At 46.8% G+C, this 18,705-nt stretch overlaps 1 protein-coding gene across 1 annotated transcript in view; it reads right to left on the reverse strand.

Moving 5' to 3' along the window:
* RARB (retinoic acid receptor beta) overlaps positions 1 to 17,299 on the reverse strand; it is an 888,683-nt gene extending 871,384 nt beyond the window's left edge. The window contains exon 1 of the mRNA XM_027529802.1: positions 17,279 to 17,299. The gene's annotated coding sequence lies outside the window, so the exon portion shown is untranslated. The remainder of the gene's footprint in view (positions 1 to 17,278) is intronic.
* Positions 17,300 to 18,705: the final 1,406 nt, after the last annotated feature.

The following is an 18,705-nucleotide window of genomic DNA, read 5'->3' on the forward strand; positions in this document are numbered from 1 at the left end:
CTGCCCAGACCTTCAGGAGCCCAGTTTCCTGCTTCTCCCAGCACCCAAGGCAGCCAGCTCTGTCCCCGACCTCATCGGCCTTGGGGCACCGTCAGCTCCCCAGTCCCCTTGTCGCAACCATGCCCTGTGCCAGCCTGTGAACCAGCAACTTGGAAATTTAACACCAATACAGAAGAGAGTTGAGACGCAGGCCAGCCGGTCGCAGATGTGCAAAAATATGACGCCGGTACGCTGGACCGAGCACATTCCTCTGTCCCCTCTGAACCAGAAAGACAATCACGGAAAGAAAACTGCTCCCCAAGCACGGACGCACCCGCCTCTGCCAGGCAGGGCACGGGAGGAAGCGAGGGCTCTCCCGGCCGTGGTGCCGGCTGCACACAGCTGACAGGCTCCCCCGAGCTCCACACACTTCCAGGCAGGAGCAGCCGTGGGCAAGGCTCTGCCCCCGGCAGGCCCGTCCGCGCCTCGGGCAGTGACCTCCCGCGCAGGGATCGCTCTCCAGACCCCTGGAGGGCTGCTGTGAGTCCGCGGAACTCACGGGCGAGTCGGCCTGTTGGCTGCTCAGTTTCACTCAATAAACATTTATTGAGGGTCCCCTCGAGCCAGGCCCAAAGCTGGGGGCTGTTCCCTGGACGAGCAGGGTGACGGGCTGTAGCCCTCACCCCCAAGCTCAGCTGTCCATCCCCCCAACACCACCCCAGCAAGCGGCGAGGAGACACGGAAGAGACCCCCACAACGCAGAGCACAAGGAACCGACAAGGTCGGGAGAGAACCCACAGCGCCCTCCAAACTCGATGCGCACACACGGTCACGTGGCCCAGAGGCAGCTTCTGACCGCGCAGGTCTGGGGTGGGGCCCGAGACTGCATTTCTCACCAACTCCCAGGAGAGGCTGCTGCCGCCCACTGAGGACCCGACCTGGAGGAGCGCAGGGCTTACCTGGTCTTCAGGCTGATCTGAGCGAGCGGGCTACTGTGTGGGCAGGTAGGAGGGACACATCTGATTTAAATCTGAGCACCCATCAAAGTGAGTGCATGGAGCTCACGCTACATGATGAGTCTGTAACGTGCCAGCTGCTTGGCCGACCTAAATTCCACACATCCCTGTGGGTGGGCACCAGGTGAGAACGCATAAACCCAGAGTAACACAGTCACCTGTCTGCGGCCCACAGCGAGTTGGTAGTAAGGGTAAGGTGGGAAATGAAGTCTGGACATCTTTTAAAATCTACCTCTCACCAAATACCAACTCCCCAACACTGCCCCCTCATCCATTTAGGCTGACCTCTGTCTGGAAATAGATTGTTTGAAGTCCACCGATTCTGAAATGGAGTTGCCTTTCAGGTGGCCCTCGAAACCTAGTGAAACATGGGCCCTCTGCTCGCCAGCACCGCCCAACTAATCCAACTCTGTTTTTAAACCACAACTATCATTAAAACCTTGAGGTGGGTGTTCAAGAACACCATCACCACATTGGTAGACTTCCTCCTTCTGGCAACAACCTGACCGCACCGAACAGGTATCAGAATCTGGAAGGGAATGGACTTTTTGTCACGTCAGAGCAAAATGATAACAATAAAGGCCAAGGGTGAAATTCCTTCCAGCATAAAAAGAAATACCGCGAGGACTGTTTACCAGGCCCCCTTCAGCACGGCCCAGCGGTCTCTAGAGAATGGACACTCGAGGATTGCTATGGCAGCCCAGGCAAGTATTCAAAATATATTGGGTTTCATGCTTAAAGAATTATGTTTATTGTTTTCCCTAATCAATTTTACCTCACAAAATAAAGAGTGATAGATCACTCTTAAATTCTTGGAAGAAAGGAATGTCAGAAACCTTACAAATCAAGCGTGTGTTAAAGCAAATGGACACAGCATGGCTTCCTACCGGGAAAGAGGACGTATGGCCCTCTGTGTAAGCCCTCTGGAGATCGTGACCTCAGAAAGCACCCATGATTTCTCGAGAGAACTATTACTTAACAAAATCTCCACAATGGCCATGAATAAGAGCCTGCCAAAGAATATAAATAGAAAAGGATTTAATATAGATCCCATAGTCGGGAGATTATTAGCCAAGGGAGTCTGGTGCTAATAAGATCACTCTCAACTCCCAAATCTCATTCCTCACAAAACAATATTCATATTGCTAACTCTTCTAGGGAGAGACGATCGTCCTCTATAATCTGCAGCCCAACTGGCATTTCTTCTTCTATAAGGGAAATAACTCAAAATGATAAAAGAATTCCACTTTGAAGTGGTTCTTAATATGCTGATCTAACTATAGCTTTGAATTTATAATGGAATAATTTCTGTGTTTTATATATAAGTACAATGAATCTCTGATAAGAACTAAAAATGAAAATGACCTGAATTATTTCCCATCATAAGCTTATTTCCATAACTGTAGTCAGTCTTGGGAGGTTTTCAATCTTTTCCCTCCCGACTTCATTCTGTCACTTTCAGGAATGTTCCTCAATAGAAAATCGAACCAACAGAAATGGAAAATTCTTAATGCATCATTAGGCCTTTGGAGCACGAAAATAGACAACATCAGTTAAAAACAAGGGCCCAGGAATATATTTTCTGTCTCCTAATTATTAAAACTCAAAAAAGCCATTTTTCAATAAGCTCCTTCATGTTTAATTGTAGTAGGTCTATACAATAATAGAAAAGGCAATGGATAGAAAGCTAAAAAAATGTGCATTAATAAATAAAAGTTAAATAATTTCTAAAATGTCGATATTTCAATTATTTCTAAACCCATTGCAATCCGTTATCATTAATAGCTATAAAATTCCTATTTATAATTATAAAATGTCTGCTAATGATCTCATTGAGAGTAAATTATTTTATTAGTTGTTCTTCATTATATTATAAAAGATTATTAGTAATAGAACCATGTAATTAACTTGCCTGCTGTTGGTCTGATTATTCTACTCATCTAAAAAGTGAGTATGCAATAGCATTCAATTTTGATTTAAGGGGTTACTATAAATTTAACTTGTTTTCTTTGAAATCTAGTTCTAAGCTTGACCTTACTAAAATACTTTATGGTATTTCACAAGTCATCAAAACTGAAACACACCTTCTGGAATATCTTTAAGTAAGGATTTTCTGACTCACAATAGCAGTTTAGAAGGTTATGGTAACCCTGATCTAAGCAACAGCTCTGACCAATTACAAACTCATGGCCATGTGCTTTGGCATCTAGGGCTATGGCAGGTAAATTTCATTTTTTTTTTATAATTGTATTTTAAATCTTATGTAACATTTTTAGAAAGATGACCTTAGGTAGGGAAGCTGGGAAAACTCCATTGAATATATAACTTAAAGTTCAAGAAAGCAAATAGACAAACATTTGGTTTTAGTTGTTTTTCGTCTTTGAGAGCATCTCCTGGATACTAACCTCCAGCAAAAACACCGTAACATATTTCATTCGAAGTGTCTTCCTAGAATCTGCCCCACTGCTCTCCAAAATACTTAGCGAGAATTTGAATCACCCTGCGTATCACAAGGCATTGCAATGTTTATCTTCGGAGCTAGAGCCTGGCTCCCCAGAGGTCAGGCACTGTGTCATTGGTTTTTGTGTGTTTTTATCCTGGACACCTAGTGTAGCTGAAACAGGATAGATGTGCAATAAGTATTCATTAAGTGATTCAGTAGTGACTGAGTGAATGGGTGTCACCTTCACATTCGTGCTTCAAGTCATTTTCAAATTTTGCTTTTCTCTTACTCATGCTAGCCCAGCAGGTATACTAGCAAATGGTAACCATTTGGATTCCTAATCCATAAATGGTATTTATATATGTTGCCTCCAGCAATCCCTTCAAGCCCACCATGAGTAAGATATCTTCATTTTCTATTTCATACAGAAGGCTCAGACAGTGTGCGTCTTTACCATGTTCCTAGGAGAGGCTGGTGTATCGTAAAAGCAGTGCGTGGGTCCAGATCTTTGGGCACAAATTTGAAAATGTTGCTATGAAACCACAGCAATATTCCATGCTGGGAATTTCTAGGAAAGAGGAAAGCCTCAACTAAGCCAGCAACAGGCTCAGAAGAGATGATGCTTCCACCCAGGGTCTGCTTCATTTAGCAAGGGGCAGATAAACCCTGGCCCCCTATGGGAAGTTACACCTTCTGTCATTTTTAAATCCACAGCATGAGAATTTATCAGATCAGATCAGATCAGTCGCTCAGTCATGTCCGACTCTTTGTGACCCCATGAACCACAACACGCCAGACCTCCCTGTCCATCACCAACTCCCAGAGTTCACTCAGACTCACATCCATCGAGTCAGTGATGCCATCCAGCCATCTCATCCTCTGTCATCACCTTCTCCTCCTGCCCCCAATGCCTCCCAGCATCAGAGTCTTTTCCAGTGAGTCAACTCTTCGCATGAGGTGGCCAAAGTACTGGAGTTTCAGCTTTAGCATCATTCCTTCCAATGAACACCCAGGACTGATCTCCTTTAGAATGGACTGGTTGGATCTCCTTGCAGTCCAATGGACTCTCAAGAGTCTACTCCAACACCACAGTTCAAAAGCATCAATTCTTCGGTGCTCAGCCTTCTTCACAGTCCAACTCTCACATCCATACATGACCACAGGAAAAACCATAGCCTTGACTAGATGAACCTTTGTTGGCAAAGTAATGTCTCTGCTTTTCAATATGCTATCTAGGTTGGTCATAACTTTCCTTCCAAGGAGTAAGCGTCTTTTAATTTCATGGCTGCAGTCACCATCTGCAGTGATTTTGGAGCCCAGAAAAATAAAGTCTGACACTGTTTCCACTGTTTCCCCATCTATTTCCCATGAAATGGTGGGACCGGATGCCATGATCTTCATTTTCTGAATGTTGAGCTTTAAGCCAACTTTTTCACTCTCCACTTTCATCAAGAGGCTTTTGAGTTCCTCTTCACTTTCTGCCATAAGGGTGGTGTCGTCTGCATATGTGAGAATTGATAGTGGTTGATAAAATCCTGGGTATTCCAATCTAGAATCATGTAAGAAGAACCCAGTTGCTTTAAGCCCATCAGTCCACTTAATCTTCGCAACCACCTCTGAGTTAGGTGTTAATGATCCCATTTTACAGCTGAGAAAACAGTCTCAGAGAAGAGAAATAACCTTGCCAACGGTCACACAGCTGGCGGGTGACAGAGCCTTAATTCAGAGCTCTATTTGTTTGACTCAGAGCTGTTCTGTCAACTATCCCACCATCCTTTTACCCATTTCCACCCAATAGGAGATAAGTATTAGAAACCTTATGAAGCTCAAACTCAACCAGTAGAAGGGAATTTCTGTGCCTTCTCACACACTTCATTGTAAAATAAACTGTCCCTTTAAATCGGTGTTTTTAAAGAACATTCTCCCAATTTCTGAAAACAAAAGTCATTTTCTGCAAATTGGGACCCACGCTTGGATTATCCCAACTGTTCTTCACATTCTTTCAAGTTCAGTGTATAATTCATTACACTTTTCCCTGGTACCTTTTGCTTGTAGAAACCTGAGGAGTATCACCCAGGAAAATGTGGCATTCTAAACACTTCTGTAAGGTTCAATCCTCAGGAAATAGCATTAGAGCTTTACTTCCTTCGTTTTACAAACAAAACCAAAGTGGACAACCAAGGCTCACTCTCGCATCTGGAAGCCAAAGACAAACACTTCTTAGTTCTATACTGGAGTATCTGACATCTTTGTCCACACCAATTCCTAAATTGAGTATTTTGTATCACATTTAAAACCTTTTCTTACTCAAACATGCACCTTACTCACTATGAGTAAAACTATACCTTGCGAACTGGCAGCCAGAAAGCCAAGTTTAGGCACCCAATATGTTAGTTTGGGTGCTATTATTTTAAATTTTGATTTAGTTGGCATTGAAAAAAACAACAACAACAACTCTGGAGATTTTACACAGATTTCCAGACTCCCAGAAAAATTCAGATTTCTAAGCCATCATTTCATGTCTTACATTTGTCATTAAGAGGCTGAAATTGCTCCAGAGCACAGCAAGTACCTGGAGCTGGGTGGCCATCTCTGAGTTCTCAGCCACGTGTCCTGCTAATCCCCTTCTAATCCAGGTGTATTCCACCACAGGACAAAAGTGTTTCTTTTGTTTACTTAAGCTTGCTTTTCAGAGTTCATGTCTCAATACTAAAAAAGCAAGGTTTGTTTTGTTGTTTGAACACCAAGAGCGTCTTTAATCTGCAGTGGTTTGGGTACAAGATATACCAAGAGAACACCACTTCCTCCTTCACAAAAAGGGTATAGGTTTCAAATCCATCTACTTGGCAGGTCATCTGATCTGTCTCAGTTGACAAGGATATTCCCAAGATAGACAAAATTTTAGGCCTCCATATCGTCTGCTCTCTGATATCTCTCCTGTGAATGTGTTACCTTACTAGGGAAAAGGAACTTCACAGAAATTTAGATTACTGTATAGCACAGGGAACTATATTCAATTTCTTGTAATAACCTATAATGGAAAAGTGAAAGAGTTGCTCAGTCGTGTCCAACTCTGTGTGACCCATGGACGGTAGCCCACCAGGCTCCTCTGTCCATGGAATTCTTCAGGCAAGAATACAGGAACAGGTTGCCATTCTCTTCTCCAGGGAATAGTCCCAACCCAGGGACTGAACCCAGGTCTCCCTCATTGCAGGCAGATTCTTCACCATCTGAGCTACCAGGGAAGCCCAAGAATACTGGAGTGGGTAGCCTATCCCTTCTCCAGGGGATCTTCCCAACCCAGGGGTTGAACCCAAGTCTCCTGCATCATAGGCAGATTCTTTATGGTCTGAGCAACCAGGGGAACCCATAATGGAAAAGAATCTGAAAAATTATATATATAATATAGATATACATGTATAACTAAATCACTTTGTTATATTCTGAAACTAACACAACATTGTAAACTAACTAAACTTCAATTTTCAAAAATTGAAAAGGAAAAAAAGATTACTCATCAGCTGACCTTAAAATAGTGAGATTATCCTGGATTACCTGGGTGGGCCCAGTCACAGGAGCCCTTAGGGAGCAGGAGGGAGGAGCTGCATATGTCAGAGAGATTTGATGAATGAGGAGGACTGAGCTCACTGGTGCTAGTTTGGAAGATGGAAGGGTCCCCAGGCCAAGAAATGCCTCTGGAAGTTGAGAGCGATCCCCAGCTGACAGCCAATGAGGAGGTGAGGACCTCAGTTCCACAACCACATGGAACTGAATTTTCCCATCAGTGTCAATGAGCCTGGAAGCAAATTCTTTCCCAGAACTTCCAGATAAATCTCAGGCTGGCCATCCCTTGATTCTGGCCTTGGGAGAAACCCTAAGCAGAGTACCCAACCAGGTCTGCCTGGACTCCTCACCTACAGAAGCTATGAGATAATAAATGTGTAATGTTTTAAGCCACCAAGTTTGTGTCACCTTATTAAAGGTGGTGATTGAAAATGAATCCAGGCCCCACGGTCACCTGTGACCCCACCTGGTTGCATCAGAAATGCTCTGAATGTTTCATCCATAGCAATCATCATTTCTCTGATGTTAATCGTTCACTTTGTCATTAATTATGCATGTTTCTAAGCCAATCCTATTGATTCAGAACCTGTATTTGTGTTCTATCACTGCCGTAATGAATTAACACCAACAAGAAAATAAAGGGGCTAAAAGTGGTGCTGAGAAAATTAAGTAATGAAAAACCACATGGACATTGAAGCTCTTTCAATTTAAATTTTTCAGAACGATCTCTTTTAACTATAATGTATTGATGTGTGAAGGCAGGAAAAAGCTCTTTGCGCCATGTCTGACTTCTTCATTAGATGTGTGAAGGCAGGAAAAAGCTCTTTGCGCCATGTCTGACTTCTTCATTAAACTCTTTTCCAAAAGAACACTACAGTTACCATTGTGCCCATGAAACACTGGCTACGGTTTTAAAATTCAGTGCAGAGTAGATTCACAGAAACCACCACTCTGGGACCTTCTTTTGTCAAACTCTTTGTTTTTCAAATAATACTTATAGAGTAGTCTTAATAACTAGTGGGAAAATCTTAAGGAAGACAAGGCAATACAGTCAGACTGTATGAGACGGTTTAAACTGTACTCATCATTGCATTCAGTACCAGCACAGGAGAGAGGGGGACAGAGTGTAAAACCAGGAAGGTGTGGGATCTACAATTAAACCTCTCCTCTCACACCTCCAAGCTGAAGTTTTCTTCATAGGATGGACTGTTCCCTGACATTATCATTTTGTCTACTGAGTTGTAATGTATTTCTCCAAATAGATGTCAGTCACAAGAAGCCAGTGACTGCTCATTCACTGAAGCTCAGACACCCTTTAGACTGGTGCCTGGTACACAGCCAGTTCTCCGTAAATACTTGTTAAATGAATGAACAAATTGATGATGCAAGCTCTCGATTACCAACCAACTGTTCTGACAGTGCTGAAGAAGACTCTTGGGAGTCCCTGGGACAGCAAGGAGATCCAACCAGTCCATCCGAAAGGAAACCAGTCCTGAATATTCATTGGAAGGACTGATGTTGAAGCTGAAGCTCCAATACTTTGGCCATGTGGTACAAAGAACCAACTCGTTGGAAAAGACCCTGATGCTGGGAAAGACTGAAGGCAGGAGGAGAAGGGGACGACAGAGGATGAGATGGTTGGATGGCATCACCAATTCAATGGACATGAATTTGAGTGAGCTCCGGGAGTTGGTGAAGACAGGGAAGCCTGGCGTGCTGCGGTCCATGGTGTCGCAGTCAGACACGACTGAGCGACTGAGCAAGAAGTTCTAACAGCCCACCTTTACCTTCCTTCCTCCACTAAGTTGTTCCCACGCCTTTTGTTTCTAACGTTAGCTTCACTACTGTCACCACTGAAACAGCAAGTCTCTTCTTTTTTATTTGTCCAAAAGACATTATTGAGCACCTTCAACATCCCCTGTTCCCTCAAAAGTCATTCATGTATTCAACAAGGAGTCCAGTGGATGAGGTCACAGGGTAACCAAGGGCAGAGCACGCACACAGAGCCTCCTAGGCCCCTGCAAGGTCTTGGGTTTTTAGTAAGAGTGAGAAGCTGGACGCTGTAGGCAACCCCTCACTAAGTGTCTTATTCTGATGACAGGAAGTCCCCTACATAGGAACCTTCAAGTGGGGAACTTTCAAGGACATGAAGGCGCGTGCCATCAGCATCAGGCAGGAGTGAGCCTGCAGCCTGCCCTCCATCTCCTGTTGCTGATGGTCCTTCAGCGCTGCCATCTCCCGCCTTGTCCACTTGATGCCAGCCCCTGGATGCCAGCTGTTGTACTCTTCTACTCTACCTTTCAAGGCACTCCACTGTAAGATTTAAAATGTTTCATTTTTTGTGTTTGTTTTTTATGTACGTATTATTTATGGAAAAGTATTATAAACCTATTACAGCACAGTACTATATAGCTGATGGTGTTAGTTGGTACCTTTGTCAGACTTACTAACAAATTGGATTTACAAACGCTTTCTCAGAATGGAACACGTTTGTATGTAGGAGGCTCAGTGTAACATTTGAATGAGGACTATCTTATGAGGCCGAGGGCTTCCCTGGTGGCTCAGCTGGTAAAGAATCTGCCTGCAATGCGGGAGACCTGGGTTCGATCCCTGGGTTGGGAAGATCCCCTGGAGAAGGGAATGGCAACCCACTCCAGTATTCTGGCCTGGAGAATTCTATGCACTGTATAGTCCATGGGGTCGCAAAGAGTCGGACATGACTGAGCGACTTTCCCTTATGAGGCAGAGGTAGAAACAAGGTCACCAGTCAGCGAGCTCTAGAAAGACTCCTGTGTTCTGACTGCCCACTTCCTCAGATACTTCAAGCTAGGCTCTGAAGCGGATTCCGTCAGAGCGCAAGGCTCATCCTGGAGGTCCTCATAAGGCCCTGACCGCCTACTACTGCCTCCTTCACGCTCAGCCCTGCTCTCACACAGCAGTCACGGCCTCCCGGGCGCTGACTCTGCAAAGGATCAGAGATCACCTCCGCTTGCGGAAGGTGGGGCTCCCATCGCACTGGTTCCTCGGCCAAGGCTCACTTCACCCACACGAGGCCGAGGTGCTCCTTCTCTGCTCAAACCCAGGTTTGTACCATTCGTTCTCACTGAAGACAAACTATAGCATGTCTCTTTCCAGAGTTAAAAAGCACATTGATTTAGAGAGGCCGACGACCAAGAAGGCCCTTATGTCCCTCAAGGCTTTCCCAAAGCTATGAGGCTTGGCTCAGTCCCACCTGAAAGCCCCTCTCGTTTTCAGGCTTCCCAGGAGCCACACCGGAGAGAGAGGACCATGACGAGCAGTCCTCACCGGGCTTTCCCGTAAGGCTCGCGCACTAGGCTGGACCCAGTTGGCCTCTTCTACGAGCTGAGCCCACAGGTCAAAATGAATGCCATTCTGTGCCCCCCCCCAACCCCTGCTGAGCCCACAGGTCAAAATGAATGCCATTCCGTGCCCCCCCCAACCCCTGCTGAGCCCACAGGTCAAAATGAATGCCATTCCGTGCCCCCTCACCCCACCCCTGCTGAGCCCACAGGTCAAAATGAATGCCATTCCGTGCCCCCACCCACCCCTGCTGAGCCCACAGGTCAAAATGAATGCCATTCCGTGCCCCCCCACCCCACCCCTGCCCCCCATCATTTCTCTGAAGTGTTATTAGAGCAGACACTGTGGCTTCAGGGCATTCCTACAGCTTGTCATCAGTAGGACGTCATCAGAGACACAGAATATGGGTGTCCCGGCAGGATGGAGGGGCACCGCAGCTAAGAAGACCTGAGCTGCCACTCCCGAACTTTGAGTCCTGCAACCTCTCCTCAAGTAATGTAACCTTGCTTGGGCTGTTTCCTCACCTCTAATACGGGCTCACTGGGAGTGAAGAATAACTAACACACGTATTAAGCATTTAGCGCAGACTCTGTCACACAGCAAGGACTCCATACATATTGCTACTGCTACTGCTGCTGCTGCTAAGTCACCTCAGTCGTGTCCGACTCTGTGCGACCCCATAGACGGCAGCCCACCAGGCTCCCCCGTCCCTGGGATTCTCTAGGCAAGAACACTGGAGTGGGTTGCCATTTCCTTCTCCAATGCATAGAAGTGAAAAGTGAAAGTGAAGTCGCTCAGTCGTGTCTGACTCTTTGCGACCCCATAGACTGCAGCCCACCAGGCTCCTCCATCCATGGGATTTTCCAGGCAAGAGTACTGGAGTGGGGTGCCATTGCCTTCTCCGCCATACATATTAGTTATTATCATTTAAACCATTATTCAAGTTGTCATCATCACTGCAAAGATGGACACAAACAGAGCCTGAGCTCAAGAAGCAGGGAGGGGCCCCCTTATGTCACCTGGTGGCAAAGACTCCTCTTGGAAAAAGGTCATTTTACAGCATGGTAGTATGGATCCAGTTTCTTCCATTTCTTCTATGTTTCTTAGCTGATACAGGGAAAACTGACGCAAGAATTTTAAGGTTCTTGAGACAAGCTCCAAGTGATGGATGCAAAGACCAGCAAACACAAAAGGCAGGAGCTGTGTTGTAGATTCAGTCCTGTGATGGTGGTAACAACTGGGCAAAAGCTCATGTAGTTATTTCCATTTTGTTTTTGCTATATTCCCTGGTGGCTCAGGTGGTAAAGAATCTGCCTGTAATGTAGGAGACCTGGGTTTGATCCCTGGGTCGAGAAGATCCCCTGGAGCAGGAAATGGCAACCCACTCCAATATCCTTGCCTGGAGAATTCCATAAACAGAGAAGCCTGGCAGGCACAGTCCATGGGGTTGCAAAGAATCAGACACAACTAAGCGACTAAGCACACACAAGAAAGATGAAGGAAGACAGTAAGAATAATGAGGGACAGAAGAAAGGGAAAAAGACACTGATGCTGAAAGCCTAGCTTCTCTGTGCACTGGTGCCGGATCGAATGTTGGAGACTAAGTTTTGGGTTAAGTAGAAAAGGATAGCCTTATTACTCTGCCAGGCAAAGGGGGACATAGCAGGGTCATGTCCTCAAAGACATGCGTCCCAGCTTAGGGAAGATACTGAGACGTCTTATATAACGGTTCAAAGAGGACACGATCAGCTCGGTGACGTTCTTCTGATGGGTTGGTGGTAAGCAGGGGTCAGCATCATCGACTTTCAGGTCCGACTGGTCTGGAATCTACATGCTTGTGGCCAGCACAACATCATTAATCATAAACTTCTCCCACCTGGAGGGGATTTCAGTATCTGCAAAATAACTCAAAGATATTGCTGTGTGTGTCCTGTGGGGAAACAGGACCCTGTTGCAAGGCTGCATGACTGTCTCTTGGCTGTTCCTCCCTTGTCTCTGCGTCCCCCTCCCTCCCCTAATTAACAACTGCTTGAATCTGCCCATTGGAACTCAGGGAAGGTCATGGAGGCTGAATGAAGGCTGTTTACTGTGATCAAAGAGATGGGGGACAAAGAGAGGCCTTGTGCCCAGGAGCCCCACGGGCCCTGCTCGGTATCAAAAGGAAAGGAATAAGAGAAGCTGAAGAAACAAAAAGGAAGCCCTGAAGAAAGCAGAGAAAGGAACTAAACAGTGGAAGAGCAGGAAGAGGAAGAAAGAACAAGACAGGGAGAAAGGAGGATCACCAAGAGGCTGTAGCCTCTGTCACCCAAGGGAAAGGCTGGGACCAGACCAGCAGATTCCAGGGAACACTCACAATGCAACCAGCTCTCGTGTCTCTGCCTCTTTTGTGAATGAAAATGCCTCTCTTTAGAAGTGAAGCTTAGACTATTCTTGATCTTTGCGTTCCAATTACGTTACCAAGACTTGTTTACACGGTTATGGACTTCACTGCTACCTCCTGGAAGTAAAACCTTGTTAACTCTCAAATGCGGTGACTGCACAGTAATGTAGACTCAAGGATGCTCACTGGGCTAAGAATGCAACTTCCCAACCGAAAGAGGGGCAACTGGAGAGCCCAACAGTCCACTTACTCCAGTTATTTTGCTTTCGGTTTCTAGCATTTGTCAAAAATTCTGTATGTCAACATTTACATGCTCGATACTCATTCTCCTAATTATACTCCTGTATTAGCCTTTGTATTCTGTTGGCCATGAGAAAAAACAGACCATTCAAAAGGACAACTACTTAAACTTTCTTTTGTTGTGGAACTTCATCTGGATATGGGATGGAGACATAAGAAGGGGGCCCAGGATGTAGCCACAGGTTGGAAAAATGATCCAACCTGCATTTAGAGACAAGGCAGGAAGAGCCAGCTGATAAATAAGAAGTCTAATGAGGAAAACTGGAGACGGACAGTGTCACAGAAGCCACTAAAGTCACTGATGCCAAGAGAAAATAGCTTATGAATTAAAAGGGACCAGTCAACTCTTTCAAATGTGCCGAGAAGTTGAAGAAGTATGTGGCTCCCTGGATCTGACCACACAGAGGTCACTGCTAATCTCACAGATGTTGTTTCCGTAGGTGGTGGGGGCAAAAGCCACGTGGGTGTGGGGTGAACAACATGGAGAGAGGGTGTGAAGACTTGGCATCGCCAGGAACACGGCAGCAGCTGGAGCAGAGAAATGACGTGAGAGATGCCGAGAAGTACAGGCTCCAAGGTTGTTTTCTGTTTTTAAGACGGAAAACATTAAAATATGTTGACATGTCATCTTCAGGACTCTGTGATTCAGAGATGTATTATTTCCCCCATTGACCAGATAAGAAAACTGATGCTCAGAAAGGTTAAAAATTGGATCAAGGTCTCACAGCCGGCAAGAGGCAGAACTAAAAGTTGAACCCAATCTGTCTTATTCCAAAGTCCTAGACAAACTTCCATGGATGGCATTTTATTACATTTATTGCATAACTGTCTTCCTCACCTTCTAAGTACAGGGACTGAATCTACGTCATCTTTGAATTCCTAGCACTGAGCACAGTCTCTCATAGCTAATAATGGGTACTTAGTAAATATATGTCACAGCAGTGAATGCATTAACCAGAAGTCAGATTTTAGCCTTTAAAACAAAGAAAAATAGAGAACTTCCATATAGAACAATGACATAAAAAACAATACAAATACAGAGAGATTGGCCAGTATTTTAAATCTTTGGAATATGAAAGTGATAACAGGAATAGTGACCTTCTTTAAGGACGAGCATAATAATTAACCCTGTATTGAAAATGTACTTGTTCACACAACTGCGTTTCCCACATTTGTAACCAGCAACACTATAAGAACACACCCTGGTCTTATACAGTCACCACCTCCACTATAATGCACAGCTTGCTCGTCACTTATTCTTTCTTCCCCCCTGCACTTAAAATACATACAAGGCTCCTATTTCCATACAGAATCCATTCTCAGGTGATACTGATTTCATTGTGCCGTTCCACATGAGACTATGTATTTGTATAGGAAGGAAAAGGTGCATTCAATCATCATGATGATATTTTGTGTGCTGGCAAGAATAAATGCATTTTTTTAAAACATTCATGGGATCAACTGATTTCCCTAACCACACACGTTCTGCTCAGCTCCTCGGCTGGCATGTTACTTCACAACCCTCTTAATACAGTTATTAGTTGTTCCCTTTGCCATATGAATAAGACAATTTTAGCAAAGATCCTAAGGTTAAAGTAATTAGTAGTTCTAAAATCTGTGACTTCTGATGTTTGTCTTAAAATGTTATTAACTTAAAATTCTGCTGAAAGGATTTTGTTTTGAGCTTCCTCCAAAAAAAACTCTTCCTTCATTTCAGAAAATTTACCCTTTGAAAGTTTGAATAGCAAAAAAAAAAAAAAAAAAAGTTTTTTAGGTTAACAAAAATTACTTCATGATGTAAGATAGAATACTTCAATTTGGTTTGTTAAGATTAGCTAGGAAAGAAGTTTAGGATTTGCCTATAGACTAATTACATATAGAGTTAAAAAGTACTTGAACCAAGTTAAATAAATTACGAATGCCTAAAGTAGGCTAAATTTCATTCTGATTATTTCCAGAAGGCTTCTAATCCCACAAAGTTTTTAAAAATCTTTTTTGTGCTTAATGTAAGAATTACCTACCATCCCCTCCCCTCCCCTCCCTCCCGGTCTATCTAAAAGCATCAAGTATTTTTTTTCCTAAAAGGGATATACTATACAATTTAGCTATTCATTTATGCAAATGATGGTAAACAGAATTATAAAGACAGATAATAAACAGCAAATGAGGTTATTTTGTTTCACGTTTTATGTTGTCAGAGTTCTGAGCATGGTTTAGTGTTTTCTATTCATGACTTTATATTACCAAATTACTCCCTGATGGTGTCTCAGATGTGCTTTTGTCTGCAAATGAGAAGGAATAAAATACCAGGACATTAACGTTAAATTACAATCGTTAATGGCGTAAATACGAAAATAATTACTGCATCATACCATCAATTGTTATGTGTTCATTACTGAAGTTCTTGTAAAGCCTTCATTTTCTTGTTACAATTATTTTTTCCTTTATTTTTGTCTGGCTATTTTATAGTCCTGACAGTACTTTAGCAACATTCAGCAGTTACACAAGCCATTTAATCCTGCTCAAAGCTTCATTTAAACTTAATTTTAGCTGCATTTTATTTGTGTATATATGCCTTTTACTTCTTTCTGACAGTGAAAAGGTACTTCTGCAGTAGGTATTGGAAAGACTTGTCAAAGGCGATTGTCTAAAACAAGCAATAAACTTGGGAGGTCTCAGACTCACTTGAACACTGGTCGCTGAAATACCTTTATTAATCAAACTTACTGCGTCCCCATCCTCTAAAATTTTAGTTCAACAGCCCGCCCCGCTTCTCTCCTTAAAGTGAACCTGTTTTACAGCTAATCACGCGAGATGGTTTTAAACCTTTGCTCTCCTTCCCCCTGAGGGGTTCTGTCTCCTCCGCCCCATCTCACCTTTTCTTCGCACCTCATCCCTCTGCTACCAATGCTGTCTCTCTGGCTGGCAGGAAAGGGGGCCCAAACACACACTCACACGCTCACACATACACACCCCTCCCCGCCCAGGCGCCTCGCCCTTGGAGGGTCGTCCGAGTGCACTCTTTGTCTGCTCCACTCCGTGACCGTCACCTCGCCTGTCACCCGCCAGCCTCAGGCGAGGAGTGGCAGGAAAACTCGCACCGTGGTCTGGAGCTGGAAGGCGGACGAGGGGCGCGGGGCGGGAGGGAGGAGGGTCCGAGGGCGGTCCAGCATCCCTGGCCGCTGCACGTGCGCGCGCGCGGTGGAGCACACACACGCACAGACACACACGCGCGCGCGCGCGCGCGAGCACACACCCCCAAGAAGTCTTCTGTCACCTGTTCGCTTTCCAACCCAGCTCTAGCACCGGGTAAAACTTACCCGTTTCCCTTCTCCACCTCCACCTCTGGGAGTTGAGTCCGAGGAGGCATCCTTACAATTTTCCAAACTATGTTCAAAGAGAAAAGTGTACACTGGGCACTATATATATATATATATTATATATATATATATAATATGTATTTATACCTCCGTCTTCCTCTCGTTCGCCCTTTCTGCACTCACACCAGCCTTGCCCTGCCTCTGAGCGAACACCACAAGCCTCCCACCTCCGCTGGCAGTCCAGGCTTAGAGCCTCTGCCCTTCACTCGGGAAGGGTCTCTTCACCAGGGACCTCAGTCCCCAGAGACCCTCTGCCCGGCGCCAAGCCCCGAGCACTGTCTCCACCTCATGCCATGTGCAGCCGGGCGCTCCCGGCTCCCGAGCACTAGCCGAAGCTTCAAACTTTTTCTCGCCTTTCCTCCGGCCTCAAATCACGCGCATCCGGGGGGCGGGGGGGTGTGTCTAACACCCGTGAGCCCAGAGCCCAGGGGGACCCACGAAAACCGCCGGCCGCGTTGTCGAGGTGACCAGCCCTAGGGACCCTGCCAGACCCAGCAGGGACGAGAAGGGAGCCAGCAGGTGCAACTTGCCAGCGGACCCCGGGTTCACGCCCTGGGGGACCGGGAGTCCGGCCTGGTGAGAACAAAGCTGGAGTCCGGGGAGACTGTCGGACGGGAAGCGACGAGACAATAGCAATACGGGGAACTTAAAGAGTAGGACCGCTGGGTAAAGTTGTCTCCGAGTCTGGACGTCTCGGGCTGGCCGCAGGCTCGCGCCGCAGACCCCGAGCCCCCCGCCCCGCCCCGGCGCGGAACAAGCAAACCCCCGGCTCCGCCGCGAGTCCCTGGATGCTCCGCAAACGCCCTGGGCGCCCAGACCCAGTCTGCGGGCCGGACGCTCCGGGGCTGAGCACTGCCGGGCAGGAAGACCTGCCAACGCGCTCTCCCGGCTTTACCTGTCGGCGGGCTGCCCGGGAGCCCGCGGCGCGCCACCCGCCGGCCGTGCCCTCGGCCCCTGCAGCCGCCGCGGAGCGCAGACAGCGCGAGCCCAGCGCGCCGCGCCCCGCCCCCAGCGCCAGGCTCCGCCCCGACCACGCCCTCGACCACGCCCCGGGCGCCGGACCACCCCCCCACCCCGACCCCGACCCTGACCCCCACCAAGCGCCAGGCCCCGCCCCCGACCGCGCCCGGACTCCAGGCCCCGCCCCGACCCCGACCCCCGTCCCCGGGCACCAGGCCCCACCCCCGATCGTGGCCCAGGCGCTAGGCCCCGCCCCGGCTCTGACCCCGCCCCTCCACGCCGGCCGACCCCCGCGCTGAGCCACGCGAGCCCAGCGCAGGCTTGCACGCGAGCAGTTGCGACCCCTGCGGCTGCTCTCTGGCTGCAGAGCCTGCTGCCTCCACCGCCGCGTGGCCGCTGCTGCTGCTGCCGCTGCATGCCTTAGGCCAGGACGCCCCGAATTGTCAAGGGGTACCCCCGACAAAGGGAATGATGGCAGATCACCCTTAGAACACGGTGGAAGGGCCACGCGCTTGAGGAGCATCTGAGGAGCTTGGTGGAAATGCACGTTTCTGAGCCCCACCCCAGATCTACTGAGGCAGAATCTCCGAAGACAAGGCCTGGCCCTGTTTGACCAGCTCTCGGTGATCCCAAGCCCTTTAAGGTGGAGAAGCACTAAGAACTAAGGGGCTGCTCAGATGGAGGCCTAAGACCCCGAAACCCACCCGTACGGAGGGTCTAACTTGTCAGTGTTTGCAAAGCCGGGGAGAGTACGTCGTCTGTGCCCTGGATGCCATTCATCTTGCTTTATTGACTGCGAAGTCTTTAAAGATAAACCGAGGAGGGAGCACATTTACTTGGGATCTGACAGCTCTAATGAGCTCAAGGAAGAATTATGTAAACATTATTAAGTGTAATAAACACGTGTCGGCATCAGGCAATCTTCTCCAGAGAAGAGTTGGCAAAAGCCTGCCAGAACCAACGTTTTATTCATAATGTCTTTTTAACTTTATGTTGCCTGTGTAATAGGCCTTGGGCTTTGCTGTTGCCCAGACGGAAAATCATTACCCCAGTAATGGATGAGCAAGTTCAAAAGGAGAGCCACTGGGACGCTGAGCACTTCCAGTCCTGAGGGCTGTGTATCAGAGATGGGAGACCATCCCCTACCCACGTAGCCATTTCACCTAAACAGCTCTAGTCCAGTCTTTTTGTTTCAACTTCCCCAGACATTTCTTGCCTCAAACTCTAAGCACCAAGTGGAAGTCACCTCACTGTTTTATTGGAAGTGAGCACCCCCCACCCCTTTTCTGTTCTTTCCAGCCCCAGGTATCATGAAACACCAGAGGAACTGGTGATTGTTTGCCAGAGGAGAACGTGAGGGGC

This window comes from Bos indicus x Bos taurus, chromosome 27 (genome assembly GCF_003369695.1).
Source record: "Bos indicus x Bos taurus breed Angus x Brahman F1 hybrid chromosome 27, Bos_hybrid_MaternalHap_v2.0, whole genome shotgun sequence".
NCBI lineage: Eukaryota > Metazoa > Chordata > Mammalia > Artiodactyla > Bovidae > Bos > Bos indicus x Bos taurus.